Consider the following 16408-nt stretch of genomic DNA (forward strand, 5'->3'; position numbering starts at 1 on the left):
GACAGAGTGGCTAAATGAATGAAAAACAAGATTAAAAGATCTGTCATCTCTAAAAAAATAAATAAATAAACATGTCACCTATAACACAGACTGAAAATAAGAGGAGCAACTCTTTGCCAATATATTGGAAAATCTACAGTAAATAAATGTATAGAAACATACAACCTATCAAGATTCAACCATGAAATCCATAACCTGAGCAGACCAGAAATAATGAAATCAAAGCTGTCATAAAAATACTTCCAGTAAAGAAAAGCCTGGGATTTGATGTCTTCACTGCCACCAAACATTTAAAAAATACCAATCTGACTCAAATTGTCCCAAAAAAAGTTTAAGAAATAAATACTTTCAAACTCATTCTATAAAGGCCAGTATTACCACGATACAAAAACCAAAGACATATCAACCAAATTAAACTACAGGCTAGTATCCCTGAAGAACATTCATGCAAAATTCCTTAACAAAATACTAGCAAACGAAATTCAATAACTCATTAAAGAGTTACAAATCACAAATATGAAAAAAGTATTAATATTTATCAGAAATACAAATAAAAACTGTAATATCTCTCACCAGTTAAAATGGCCTTTATCCAAAAGACAGGCAAAATGTGAGATGTTGCAGAGGATATGGAGAAGATGGAACTCCTGTACATACACTCTTGGTGGGAATGTAGATTAGTATGCTTACTATAAAAAATAGTTTGGCGATTACTCAAAAAACTAAAAATTGAGCTATCATACAATCCAGCAATTTCTCTACTGGTTATAGACCCAAAAGAAAATAAATCAGTATGTTGAAAGACATCTGCACTCCTAAGTCTGCTGCAACACTGTTCACAATGCCTAAGACATGGAAGCAATCTAAATGTTCATCAATAAATGAATGGATAAAGTAAATATGGTACTTATGCATAATGGAGTATTATTATTCAGCCATAAAAAAGAAGGAGATCCTGTCATTTCCAACAACATGGATGGAACTGGAGGTTATTTTATTAAGTGAAATAATCCAGGCATGAAAAGACAAACATCACATGTTCTCGCTTTATTTGTGAAACCTGAAAATAAAAAACAACTGAATTCATGGAGACAGTAGAAGGATGATTACCAGAGGCTGGGAAGGGTAGTGAGGGAGTAGAGGAAGTTGAGGATGGCTAATAGGTACCAAAAAAATCGTTGAAAATAAAACCTAGTATTTGAGAGAACAAGGTTACTATAGTCTGAAACAACTGTACATTAAAATATCTGAAAGTATAATTTGATTGTAACACAAAGGATAAACACTTGAGATGAATACCCCGTTTACAATGGTGTAATTACACTTTGCATGCCTGTATTACTATACTCATTTACTCCACAAATATATACACCTACAATGGACACAGGAAAATTAAAAGTTAACAAAAAACACAAATGAAGTACTGTATCTTTGAAAGAGATGTGAAAAATTTATCTGCATATTTGATGGCATCCCACAGAAAGGAAATGAGGTCTATTTCACAAGTCATAGTTATAATTTAAAAAAATAGCATTTTCTCCCTTACTCAAATAGCCATTGAGTACTATATGAAAAAGCTGAAAGTACATATTTAAAAGCTAACAGAGCATTAAGAAAAATAAAAGGCATCCAAATAGGAAGAGAACCCAAACTATCTCTCCTCACAGATATTATTCTATACCTGGAAAACCTAAAGATTCCATCTTATCAAAAGCCTACTGGAACTTATGAGTAGCAGTAAAGTTTCAGTACATTAAGTCAATACACAAAAATTAGTAGCATTTTAAACACTAGTAACATTCAACCTGAGTACCAAATTAGGAAACATTTAGACACACACAAACCTATAAGTTTAGCCAAAAAGGTGGAAGATCTTTACAAAGCAGACTACAAAACACCTCTGAAAGAAATAGGTTACATAAACAAATGGAAAGCATTACATGCTCATGGAGTGTAAGAATCAGTATTAAACTGACTCTCTTGTCCACAGAAATCCACAGACTCGATGTTTTTCCTTTCAAACTACCAATGTCATTTTTCACGGGATTGGATAAACTAGTCCAACATTCATATGGAACAAAAAAACAGCTTAGATAGCCAAAGCAATCTTAATCTTATATGAGAAACAAAGTTGGAGGCGTCACCCTACCTGACTTCAAACTATAAGGCTATAGTAACCTAAACAGTGTATAGGCAAAAGTGTAGACCAATGGAAGAGAATAGAGAACTGGGAAGTAAAGCTGCACACCAACAGCCTTCTGATCTTTGGCCAAGTTGACAAAAATAAGCAATGAGGAAGGGACCTCCCACCCTATTCAATAAATTGTGCTGGGATAACTAGTGAGCCACATGCCGAGGAATGAAACTGGATCCTTAACCTCTCACCCCATACAAAAATTAATTTGACTGGGCAGTGGTTCATGCCTTTAATCCCAGCACTTTGGGAGGCTGAGGCAGGCTGATCACTTGAGTACAGGAATTCAACTAGCCTGGGCAACATGGCAAAACCCTGTCCCTACAAAAATTAGCTAGGCATGGCGATGCAGTCCTGAAGGCTGAGGCAGGATCATTTGAGCCCAGGAGGCTGATGTTACAGTGAGCCAAGACTGCCACTGCACTCCAGTATGGGAGACACAGCAAGACCTTGTCTCAAAAACATTAAAAAGTAACTCAAGATAGAATTTGAAGTCTTACATTTAAATCTTCAATCTAAGAGTTTAGAAGGCGATATCAAGGACACCTTCCAGCTATAAAGTCAACCCCCAAGGCCTGTCATTTTCCTTGATGTACATGAAAGTATTTAACATTGCATAAGGTAGCATGATTTTATAAGACATGTTCTCAGGTATGTGGTATTTATAAAGGCAATTTGGAAGGGAAAACTGATGCTATTTTATGGATAATATAGCTCACGCATAAGCATGTACTGTATGTCAAGTATTACTCCAAGCATTTTAATATTTTCATTTGTTTAATCTTCACAATTCCGTGATATACTCTTATTACCTTCATTTTACGGATGAAGAAACAGGCAGAGAGGCTAAGTAACTTGCTCAAGATCAGAGCTTGCAAGTCCAAGAACCAATTCAGACTCCAAGGTTGATATCCTAAACCAGCACACCGCATCACCTCTGACCCAAACAAGTCCATGAAAAAGAAACCACAAAACAATTACTATTGTTAAAAAAAGTCATGCAGTTTTCTTCCTCCTCTCCAATCTTGCCTAAACTATATGGAAATATCTAAACATATCTAGCAGTTCCTGTACAGCTACCAAACCCTTGGACTTTCCTCAACTAAACAACCACCACCTCATTTGCCTTTGAAGGTCAAACTTAAATATGAGGTCAGAGACATGTATGTCAAAATGTCTCTGTATGGTTTTTTTCAAAAAATAAAGCAGAGAAATTTAAGAACTAGAAGAAAACCTAGGAAATATTCCATACATCAGTCTTGAAAAAGACTTTAAGAGTAAGTCCTCAAAAGCAATAGCAATAAAAAAATGTCAAATGGGACCTAATTAAACTAAAAAGCTTCTGCACAGCCAAAGAAATCATCAACAGAGCAAACAGGCCAACCTACAGAGAAGATAATATTCACAAACTATTAATCTGACAAACATCTAGTATCTAGACTCTATAAGGAACTTAAACAATTGAACAAGCAGAAGACAAATCCATTGAAAATGGGCAAAATACATGAACAGACTAAAAAAAAAGACATACAAATGACCAACATATTAAAAAATGTTCCACATCACCAATCAAATGCAAATCAAAACCACAACGAGGTAGCATTTTACATTATTAAGAATGGTTATCAGAAAGTCAAAAAACAGATGCCGATAGGATTGCAGAGAAAGTACACTTACACACTGATGGTAGAAATGTAAACTAGTTCAGCCACTGTGGAAAGCAGTTTGGAGGTGTCTTGAACATAAACACAGAACTACTACCCAGCAATCACATTACTGGGTTTACATCCAAAAGCAAAATTCTTCTACCAAAAAGATGTACTCGTATGTTCATCACAGCACTTTTCACCATAGCACAGACATGGAATCAACCTAGGTGCCTATTGATGGTGTGCTAAAGAAAAGGTGGTACGTGTAGACCGTGGAGCAATACAGCCATTAAAAAAAAAAAAAAAAAAAAAAAAAAACAGAATGTCCTTTGCAGCAACATGGATGCAACTGGAAGTCAGTATCTTAAGCAAATTAACACAGAAACAGAAAACCAGATACCACATGTTCTCACTTAAAAGTGGAAACTAAATATTGGGTACTCAGACATAAATATGGTAATAGACACTGGGGAGTGCTAAGAGGGAGGAAGGGAGGGGGAAAGGTTGGAAAACTATTGGGTACTATGCTTAGTACCTGGGTGACAGGATCATTCATACTCCCAAGCCTCAGCCTCATGAAATATAACTAGTTAACAAATCTGCACATGTACTCCCTGAATCTAAAATAAGAATTGGAAAAAATTTTTAAACTGCAAAAATAAAAGTTGTCAGTATAGTGCTGAACTACTCTTGCTTGCCGTTTGGAGTTTGCATACTAGTGAAGGAAACAGTTAATACACAAATGAACATATACTGTAATAACAGTAATAAATGATAGGAGAAAATTAAGGTATGGAATACAGGGTAACAAATACAAGACAGTTTAGATTCTGCAGTGAAAGCATCTTTGAGCATGTGACATTTGAATAGAGACATGAATAAAATAAATTTCATTCTGGTTGACAGGAAGCAACTGAAGATTATGAACATGATATCATCTGATTTACATACTAAAAGAATCCCTCTAGCTTGTGTATGGACAATGACCTATGGGGCTTGCAAGAGACAAAGATGTAAGACGTTATTTCAGTAAGAGAATGTGGCAGCCAAGACATGAGTGACACCAATGGAGGCGAGAGATGTGTCACAAAGAAGGCTTGCACGTGGATTAGATGTGGGGTGTGAAGAAAGGCATTCAGGAAGACCCCCGAGTTTTTAATCTTGAGTAAATGAGTGATGAATTCATTTGTTGAGAGGAAGAGGTCTAGGGGAAGAAGCAGATTTAGGAAGTAAAGTCAAAACAATTTTGGCATGCCTACCAGATATCTAAATGGAGATGTTAAAAAAGCAGGTATACAGGTTTTAAGAGGAAAGAAGTCAAGACTAAGACATAAACCTAAGTGTTGTGAATTTGTCATTTTCATCTCACCTCTACGGGTATCTCTTGTCTTGACCACCTCATTCTCTTACTGAAACAACTTTCTAATAGTATTTAAATATCACATTTTAGATATAACTAGGTAAGATTCCAGGAGGAGAGTATAGAACAGACCATATCCAAGAGCCTGACCAGTACACAAGTTATGAAAGGCAGAAGGATCCAAAAACGGACAGGCTAATGAGTAGGATCAGGAAAATTTGGCAACCGAGAGGCCAGAGGGGCTCTCAATAGTCAATGTCAGCGATTTTAAATTTGGTAATTCCTCCCCATTCAAGGTATTTTAGTAACTTGTGGGGCTTTCTTTTTAGTTCTCATAGTAATTGGGAGTGTGCCACTGGCATTTAGTGGGTAGAAATAAGGAATGCCAGAAGTCCTTCTATATTCTGGATGCTCCCAATTATTAAAGAATTGCTCCATGTCCCGAAGATTATGAAAGGCCTCGCCTCACTGGGCATTCACCTAATTGGGGAAAAATTTTTTTTTTGCAGAAAAAAAGAAATTTCTTTTGCAAAACAAAAAATTTTTGCAGTTTTTAATCTGACCTCAGAACCTATTATACAAAGCATAGTTTAAAAGTTTTAAGACGTATTTTTCATAAATGCAAATACCATGTAAATCAAAAGGTTGCATGAATTTATTTGGAAATTTACCTAAGTAATTTATGATTTCAGAAAATTATGTTACTGATGGCATGGCTTTTAATTCACTATATGGCCACATCAGTCTGCAATATATTTGCAAGCAGATTGCTGTTTATGTCTTCTGGTATAGCTTTACTGAGCAGTCACACAGTAAAGTGCCTATTTCATACATTATTTTTCTCACATTACAGTCAGGTAATTATATTGACTTTTAAATATTGTACATGCTATAGATATTAGCTCTGAAATTTCAAGATAGTATAGGAAAAACTATCATGGGAGGTGTTGAGTATAATATAGTTTAGAATAATTGATAAACATGGGTATTGAAATCAACAAGAATTATGGCAATTTACTGGGAGAAACAGGTGCTAAACATCTTTGACGAATGAGCGTAAGTGATTAGGACAGTGGCTCTGAAATCTTGGTACATGTTAAACTCACTTGGGAAGCTTTTTTAAGTCCTACTGCCCAGGCTACCCACACTAGAATCACTAAAGTTAGGACCCAGGCATTAGTTCAAAAACAAACTCAGTGTAGGCATGTTTGAGAACCAATGAACCAAGAAGAGGAGAAAATTACAACAATGAGGAATTGAAGGTGGTCAAGTCCAATAGCATGCCATTGTAGAATCAGGGGTTTTTCCAGGAGGAAATGGAAAATGTGGTCCAAAATTGACCATATAGGGCCAGGGGAGCCTCTACTCCCTCTTCCATCTAAGGGAAAGAACAGCCACCCTTGTAAAGGCTTCAGAAAAACTGGAACTCAGGGGCAACAGGTTTCATTATGAGAAATAATTATAAATTAGAAGACTGTGGTGAAGGATAAGGTTGGAGATATAGGGATGTTTGTCAAGTTCCAGAGGAACAATGAACAGTCATGAAGTGGTTGGGAAAGTATACTGTTAGGGACAAGCTGCCTCAGAAAAAACCCTCCTCGCAAGCTGACTCCTTTCCTCCACTGATTGCTCTGCAGCTGCATTCCTGAACACCTATCCAGGTGTTACAATTAAGCAAAGCCCGATTATAGCCATCTGGGCAGCTTGGGGGAGGGACAGGGAAAACAAATGCTTGTTATCCATACTTGTAAATTCCTGTTTTATACATACCTATAGAATTTTTTAAACTGCCACCACAAAAAGACACAGGATAAGTCTGTCACAAGCTTACAGACTATGTGCCCGTTACAAGCTGATAGATTGTCTCCATCCTCAAAATCCCTTATGCCCCTCCTCCTCTCACTCCATATAAATCCCTTATTTTGTAATCTCGGGGCTGCTTCCTCTATTGTTACTGGGCAGCCTGGCAAGTTAATAAAACTTGCTTATCTGACTTTGGGTCTACTCTCCATTTTCTCAGCTAACCTTACATACATAAGTTTGAGTCATATTAGGAGATGCATAGAAAATATGCTGGTTAAAACAATTTCTAGCAGTGACTTAAGAGACAAATGTAACACATGATGCAATTGGTCCTGATATTCTTAGGGGAAGATGGGTAATTTTATTTATATTCCCCAAAGCAGATATTCTCAGTGTTCTGCCTGGATCCTCCGAGATTCCTTTACCACTTTCTGGTGCCCCATTTCTAGCTTTTTTTTTTTTTGCTTTTGCTTAAGAGTTGGCATCTGCACTACTCTTTAGGAACTTCCCATTGAGCTAGTAAAGCCACTGGGCCAAGCTGGACATTGCCGAGACTTCTCATTCTCGCCTTTTCCAGTCCTTGACTGGTAGAGGAGCATGAAAACCGAGCTCCCTTGCTTCAAGTGAAAAACGACAGGACTTGATTTATATTCCAGAGCTTCCCTGCAGGAGCAAGCCAAAATGATCCTGCTTTTCCCAAAATTGTACATTTGCTTGGCTTCTTCCATTCCCCTCTCCTTCACCAGTTTTTTGCAAAGACTTCTTTAACAAATCACTTGTTCTTGAATCTTGTCTCAAGGTTAGCTTCTGGGGGTTACATCCAAGACAGCCTTCGTATAGTAGACAGGTAGCAACATGTGTTATAAGGAGCAAGAGAGGCCCTATAGGGCTCCCTAAGCACAGGCTGAAAAGCTATCACACGAATGAGGGGTAGGGGACAGTTTTACCACTTGCAAGTGGAATTACAAAGATGATTACTCTCGATTACAGAGTAAGTTTCTCCATGGGTCCTTGCAAAGAGGACTAAATTTTCAATACCTTCTAAGAATTCTAGCACTAATATTCAGAAGGATGTTTTCCTCATATCATCTATAAGTCAATAGAACCAAATAAAGTCATTTAGAAACAAACAACTGTATAGAAAAACCACAACACGGCAGTAGTGTGTGTACCTAGCTCTTCTGTAACCTGGTTTCATCTAGAGAGATTTTGGAGTATCTAGAAAAAGAGACAAACCTGTATCCATCAGATCTCCCTAAAATTTCTTTAAAATTAGTCAAGCTTTTGATAACTTTGAATTCGCTATTCAATACTTTTTACAAATAACATTCAAAACTAAATCTCAGTTGCTGGTTAACTGAAGAGCAATATATCTCAAGTGTCAGTCAGGGTGGTGCTAAGGACTGTAATTATCAGAATCTATAGACAGGCAAAAATGCAGCAGCACAGGATGAATTAGTGCATTTCTGAATTCTAGCTCACTGTCTTTTCATCCCCAATATCTAATATTTCAAGGGCAGAGTTTGTATAGTTATATAAGACTGCACCTTTCTATTTGAACCCAAAGGCCCAGACCTGTCACAACAAGACCAGAGACTTTCATAACCACTGGAATGTTATTTTATGCTTTGCTTTTCTCTGAAAGTACCCATTAAGTCCTAAAGAGGAGGGAAAAGAAAACATGTCCAAAGATTAATAAGCAGATTAGAGAGATAGCAGGCATGAATGACCAGGAAAACTCTTTTCAGAGCATGTTTTGTGTAATCCAGTGGTGGCTATAATGGGGAATTTTTCATCAACGTATTTATCCAAGCTTCATATATTCTTTCAAGCCTAATACTGACTCAATTACTAACACGGTAAAATGAAAATGTGATTATAATAACTGAAGTTATCAAATTCTTTCCCTCTTCTGGTGGGAAGGCATTTCCAATACTCAGTAGAAAAGCTATGTTTATGTACAAGTGTCCCATGTAAGGTTGCCAAGCCTTAAGACCTTCAAGAGAGTATTGAAATGAGAGGACACCAAGCCAATGGGGGTTGGGTTCCTCTCTTTGGAGTTGGGGGTGGAAAGAGAAAATCTTCAGTGGTGTGGGAGGAGGAATGTCTCAATAGAGCCATATGCCCAAGGAAATGCACAGAGAGGTCCCCTATAGAACACCCAAAAGATGCAAAGATGATATAGAAGAAAAACATTTGGAAACCAGCTGCAGAATTACAGACAGAGGGAAGAACAATTTTCAAATGAGAAGGACCACAAATTCAACTCACCACCACTTTCCAACAGGTTCTTTAAGAGGTAGAACTTCTTATTCCTCCCACCCCCACCCCCACCCCCACCCCCATTCAACTCATACCCCCTCCACACAACACTTGTGATGCACAGGTACAAGTGCATGTAATAGAGAAAAGAAATCAACCTACATTTTCACCTGCAAGTAAGTTTATAGCAACCGTAGGAGCCAAATGAGCTGAACTCTGGGATTTTGAAAAACTTTCAACAATTATAAGAAACAGTTATACCTCCTTGTGCTTCACTGTTTAGCAGTTGACATATATTAACAAATTGAAGGTTTATGACAACCCTACTTCCAGAAGGTCTGTTTGAATCATTTCTCCAACAGCAGCGGCCCACTTCATGTCTATCACACTTTAGTAATTTTTGCAGTTATCTCAAACTCTTTATCCGTTATGTTGGATCTATAATTAGCGAACTTCAATGTTAGTTTTGTAGTTGTTTTGGAGTGTCAAAGACCATACCCATATAAGATAGAAACCTTAAATGTGTTCTGACTGTTCCACCAACGTGCTGTTCCCCTCTTCCTCTTCTCTGGCCTATTCTCCGAGATACAACAACATTGAAATTAGGCCACTTAATAACCCATAACGGCCTCTAAATATTCAAGTGAAAGAAAGACAAACATCCCTCATGGTTAATCAAGCTCAAAGTAATTAAGTTTAGTGAAAAAGGCATGTGGAGGATTGGAAAAGACTAAAAGCTAGGCCTCTAGCACCAAACAGCTTTGTTGTGAATGCAAAGGAAAAGTTCTGGAGAAAAATTCAGTGTTACTCTAGTGAACACATGACTGTAAGAAAACAAAATGGCTTATTGAGTATATGAAGAAAGTTTGAGTAATCTGGATGGAAGACTAAAACAGACACAACATTCCCTCAAGCCAAAGCCTAATCCACAGCGAGGCTATACCTCTTCTATGAAGGGTGAAAAAGCCATGGAAAAGAAGTTTCAAGTGAGCAGAGATTTATTCATGAGGTTCAAGGAAAGAAACCATCTCCATGTCACAAGTGTGCAACTTGAAACAGCAAAGACCGACCTAGAAACTGCAACAAGTTACCCAGAAGCTCAAGCCAAAGTCATTGGTCAAAGCAACAAAACAGAACAGTTTACACAAAGTAACTTCCCGTTGGAAAAAGATACTATCCAGGACTTTCGTGGCTAAAGAAGGGAAATCAATACCTGACTTCAAACCTACAAAGAACAGGGTAACTCTCTTGTTAGGGACTAATACAGCTAGTGATTAAGTTAGAATCAAAGCTTATTTACCCTCCCCGCAACTGCCCAAAAAAAAATCTTAGGGTGACTAGACTTCATGCCTGAGATTCCTTGCCTACTATTTTGAAAAAAATGAAGCAGACCCTAGCACCACAGTGTTACAGCTAAAATAGAACTCACAGACAAAGTGAACAGGAATACAGCTACTACACAAAGAAAGGAGAGCTGGAAGGAGCACTGTTACCAGCACCTAAGGCTGGAGTTTATATTCTTTTCCTTATCTCCACCCCTCTCCCTTTTTTGTCCAATGAGAGATGTTTGGTTTTCAATCCTCCCTCTGAGTGGTTTATTTTCAATCTCTTCTTGGATTGGCCAAGAGCTTGAGGCCCTGAGTCAGCAAGCCAGCCCATTTTGCTGCAGGGTGGGGGTGGGCTGGGAAGCTGGGAATTCCTTTTTTAACTTGATCCCTCATTAGGGCCCTTAAGAATTATGCTAAATCTGCCTGTGCTCTCTAAATGAAATAACAAAGCCTGGATGACAGCACTTCTTCTTATGGAATGTTTTACTGAATATTTTAAGTGCACTGTTGAAAACCACTGCTTAGAGGAAAAAAATTACCTTTCAAAGTATTACTGCTTATTGACAATGCACCTGGTCACCCAAAACTCTGATGGAGATGTACAAGGATATTATTCATTCCTGCTAACACAACATTCATTCTGTAGCCCCTCGATCAAGGAGCATATGTAACTTTTAAGTCTCATTATTTAGGAAAAACATTTTGTAAGGCTATAGCTGATAGAGATAGTGATGGATCCGGACAAAGTGAACTGAAAACTTTCTGGAAAGGATTTATCATTCTAGATGTCATTAAGAACACTTGTGATTCATAGGACAGATTAACAATATCAACATTAACAGTAGTTTAATTAACTGACAAAGCAGTGGCAGGGTTTAAGAGGATTGACTCAATTTTGAAAGAAGTTCTACTGTGGGTAAAATATTATCAAACAGCATCACATGCTACAGACAAATCTTTCATGAAAGGAGGAGTCAATTGATACACCAAATTTCACTCTTCTCTTATTTTAGGAAATTATCATGGCCACCTTCAGCAACCACCACCCTCATTGGTCAGCAGCCTTCAACACTGAGTCAAGACCATCTAGCAACAAGAAACTTTATTCCGTCAGCTGTGCAATTTCACCTTGCTGAGAGCTCAAATGATTGTGAGCATTTTTTTTTAATTCAAGTATGTATTTTTTTTACACATAGTGCTGTTGTTCACTTAATGAACTGCAATATAATATAAATATAAAACTTTTATATGCACAGGGAAACTAAAGACTTTGTGTGACTCACTTTATTATGTTTGCTTTGTTGCAGTGGTCTGTAACTGAACCCATATCTCTGAGGTATTCCTATACAGAATTTGTTCCCCAAGTAATCACAAGTGATTAAAATGTTATTTACTGTTTGCTTTTTATTATCTTCTCAATCCACTAGAATAGGCCAGCCTGTATCTATTATTGGTAACAGTAGAAAAAATGCTCTGTTTTTTTCATTGCTGAGTTGAAAGCTTACATATCTATGAACGTCTGACCTCTGTTAATAACATGGATTTCAACAGATTTTTCTTTAATCTATTTGAGCATTTATTAAAGAAGAGAGTGATGTAATAGAAAGAATTACAGTCATGCCCCCCACTTAATGATAGGAATAAATTCTGAGAAAAGCTTTGGTAGGTGATTTTCTTGTATACAAACATCATAAAGTATACTTACACAAACCTAGATGGTCATAGTGTGCCGCACACCTAGGCTCTATGGATAGCCAATTGCTCCTAGGCTACTACCCTTTATGGCATATTACTGTACTGAATACTGTAGGCATAATGCAATGATATCTGTGTGTCTAAAAATAGAAAAGGCACAGTAGAAATATGGTATTATAATCTTATGTCATACACGTGGTACTTCATTGATCAAAACATCATTTTGGGATGCATAACAGTATGCTAGTCTGTGTGTCAGTCTGACTCGATCATATGCCAACTTTATGGTCTCAAAAAAATGTCTCCCTTCCCTCCTTCCTTTCTCTCCCTCTTTTTAACATCTCTTGGTTTTTCAAAATTTAGAACAGGGTTGATCATACTTATTTAAATAGTAAGCACTTAAGCTCCAGAAATGTTTGTTTCAATCTCATCTCCTCCTCTCGAGACCAATCTTAAATGCTGTTTTTTTTCAAACAATGGACATGTATTACATTAATCCCAGTAGTGCTATCATTTTAATCAATGAGTTATTTCCATTTTAATTACGCTAAAGAAGTGAACAGAGTTTTCCTCTAGGGTTTTTTTTTTTTTTTTTTGGTTTGCATCTTTAAATGATGTTTAACATTTGGACAGCTATTGTAGTATCATTCTAGAGTATGTGTGAATTTAGAGTCCCGATTCACCTTGGCTTGTTAAATCTGTGACTTAACAGCTTTTGCAGAGCAGGGATACCAACATGACCGAATTGTACGCCTTCCCTGTGTGCATATTTGTCTTCCTTCATTGATATTTGAGTTAGTCCTTTTAATTTTTTTAAGACAACAGTGTGTTTGCATTTGGCCTAGTTCAGCTATAATAAATTCTTGTTCTACCCCATGAAAGGTTTTCTTAGGCTGCCATGTAAGTGCTTGTATCCTGACAAATTTTCTATTCAAATATTTGAATTTTTCTTCTTGCTTTCTTATCTCCCCTCTAGTTTCTGGTGGTGTTTCCTGACCCTCGAAGACTCTAATTTGCATACCTCTAGTAACTAGTTTATAGTTAGCTGTATTAATAGTTCCCAACAGTGCCTGGAGTCTTTAAAATAGTTCCCTGTAGCAAATCATACCTATAAACATTTTACAAGAAGGGTAAGTCAACATGTTTAAGCAGGCTGCCTCAGAAAAGAGCTGTATAATTTATGAAGTCGAATAGAAATACTGCAACCAGAAACGTTTTCTTTTCCTACTTAAAGTATAGCATGTTGTCAATGTTTAGTAACTGACTTTGTTCAAGGAAGAGATCCAGAAGGAGGAACTAAATCTTCAGGTACTCTTCTGGAATCTATAATTGATTTTTCTGTCTCTACATGGATATAAATAGCTCTGGGCCACCTGTCTTGAAATTCCTCTCAATTTCTCTTGACTTTAGGAAAGTTCCCTTAGTAAGTTACCTCTGTTCCTTAGCTTCTTCATCTGTAAAATAAACATAATAGCACCTCTTTCATAAACTTGTTGTGAGGATTAAAATGACTTCATGCATTAAAAGTGTGTAGGCCAGGTGCAATATCTCAAGCCTGTAAGCTCAGCACTTTGGGAGGCCAAGGCAGTCAGATCACCTGAGGACAGGAATTCGAGACCAGCCTGGCCAACATGATGAAACCCCATCTCTACTAATAATAAAAAAATTAGCCAGGCATGGTGGCAGGTGCCGGTAATCCCAGCTACTAGGGAGGCTGAGGCAGGAGAATTGCTAAAACCTGGGAGGCAGTTGCAGTGAGCTGAGATCACACCTTTGCACTGCAGCCTGGGCAACAAGAGTGATACTCCCTCTCAAAAGAAAGAAAGAAAGAAAGAAAAGTCAGAGACTAATCCCTGGACCTCAATTAGCCAGTGTTAGTTATCAGTTTTATTCTATCAACTGCTCAATGTTGGGGGTGCACAGCAACATATTCAAGCTTATGTATATGGCATCTGAGATCGGGGTATGGAAAAATGCTGATGCCCTGTGTATGTTATTTGTGCATGAGAATTAAGCTCCTTGACCCTGAAAACAGGACAGGGAGTGGAGTGTGTGGTGTGATAAGGAGCGCTGAAAACAGCCTCCTGAGAATGCAGTCTGAGTGTGTACAAGGTCACAGGTGCCTCAGTAACCCACCTCAAATAACCATCTAGTGGATGTTTGTAGTTAATACAAGACCCTTCAATAAATACTTGGTGGATGAATATTGGGGCAGACTCTCTTGAAAGAACCACCCCTGCTGTACCCTTGTAAAAAGGGAACACTCGAGCTAATGCTCTGGTACAACCACAAATGTGGTTTGCAGAATTCTGCTTTTACGCGAGCTCAAGCTGATCATGCCTTTTTTAATCCGCTCAGCTGGAACTGTCTGAGTACTTCATTCTTGGCATTCACTGCAAGCTATAAGCTCTGAAACTGGTGCTCCCAACATGATCACCTTGAATTTATGGGTGAAGGAGGAGAGCTCATTAATTTTGGGGGAATCCCAGTAAGGGACAGTCCTGACTCCCATCAGAAGGATGGGCCCCATGCATAAAATATCAGGGGCTGGTTATCACGGGCCAAGAAATGATCAAAGAGCAGAAAGTATTTTTTAAAATAGTGCAACAGGTACTTAAGGCTGTCCAGCGCACTGTAGACCCTGGAGCTCTACACAGATTATGCTCTTAATTTGGCAAAAATGCCTTTTGTTTCCTGATCAAGGGACCTTAGATTTAGAGTTATGGGAGAGGGTAAGTCACTGCCTGAAAAGAGGATATGAGCAAGGTCATTTTATTAATGTTGCTATTTTGACCACTGGGCACTGGTATGCTCTGTGTTGTATCCTCTTTATCTGGCAGATTGCCGTGAGTATAACCACCCATCCTCTTCACCTGAAAGAAATTCAGGAGATTTAAAGGAGAATGAAAAACAGAAACCAGAACAATAGGGAGAGATTTCTCTCCCCACTTCATTCCCTTATATGGGGAGGGAATAAGAAAGAGATTTTTTCTAGTGAGGATACGGATGGACTGGAGTCTTTTCCTCCCCTTGTAGAAAAGCCATTGCCCTCCCTTCCTCCACCCTTAAAGGAACCTGCATCTGTTGACCCTGTTCAGGAAACAGTACCTCCCATCCCCCTTGGGGAGATTGGAGGCCATCCAAGGGACAGTTCTTGTACAATCTCCCTCCGTCAATAAACACCTATATGATTGTGTGGCCACACGTCCTTGACAAACTTCCCTGGTGGAGTGCCTCCAGGAGGGAAGGAAGGTGGCTGATTATGACTGTCTTCCTAACATGCAAGTTCTCACTTCCTACTTCCAGCATTGGCCTTCCTGGCCTTGTCTTTTTTCTGTTTCCCTGAAGTATAAAGGAAAGTTGCATGCTGCCTCCTAGGTTTTATCCCAGAAAACTGTGGCTTTCTTGCTGCCCACAGAAACCTGGGGCAGGAGAGTTGCTAACATGCCATGGAGTGCCTGTTTAGTCACTGGCAGTCTAGGCAAGTTGCCCCTTTCTGGGTTTGCAGTGATGGAGGAGAGGCCAAGAGGCACAGACAGTCCCTGGGTGGCTGCAGGCAGCTCCAGCCCAGTCCTAAAAATCCTCCTCACCATGATCATGTGCCTTAGTAATTGTGCCCAGAAGGTGGCCTGCTGATTGCTGTATTTCTGCTTTACCTACTTCTGCCTCTCCCTGCCACCCCTCACATGTTTCAGTTGACAAGCAATTCCTAGTCTCCTGGCCCCCTGGGGAAAGGGCAGGGAAACCTTAGGGGAAACCCTAAGGTGGGCAGAGGGGTGTGGAGCAGCCTAGAGTACAGAGCTCTGGGGGAGAAGCCCACTAATAAGGGCTGATCTTCCATAGCCATATGTAAAATGTTAACTAGGCTGGGGTAGGTGAGCTTTACCAGCTGCTGTCATCTTCAGAAGATAGATGCAGCAGTAAGGAAAATGTTTGTTTCATTTTTTAAGAAAATGTTTAAAACTTCAAAGCAGACCTTATGCTGCATGTCTGCTCCTCCCCTGAGCCTCTCTGCTTGGGTGTGGTAAAATTAATAAAAAGCCTAGTATGTTTTCAGTACCCTAGTTAATAGGTTTGGCTCCAGGTATAGGTGGCCTGGAAGATAAGGGGAGTGATC

General features: G+C 38.6%; 1 long non-coding RNA gene across 5 annotated transcripts in view; it reads right to left on the reverse strand.

Annotated features, from left to right (window-relative positions):
* Positions 1 to 16408, reverse strand: part of LOC118154541 (uncharacterized) — a 310862-nt gene that overhangs the window by 186149 nt on the left and 108305 nt on the right. The window lies entirely within an intron of this gene.

Source organism: Callithrix jacchus, chromosome 6 (assembly GCF_049354715.1).
Source record: "Callithrix jacchus isolate 240 chromosome 6, calJac240_pri, whole genome shotgun sequence".
In the NCBI taxonomy this organism is placed as follows: domain Eukaryota; kingdom Metazoa; phylum Chordata; class Mammalia; order Primates; family Cebidae; genus Callithrix; species Callithrix jacchus.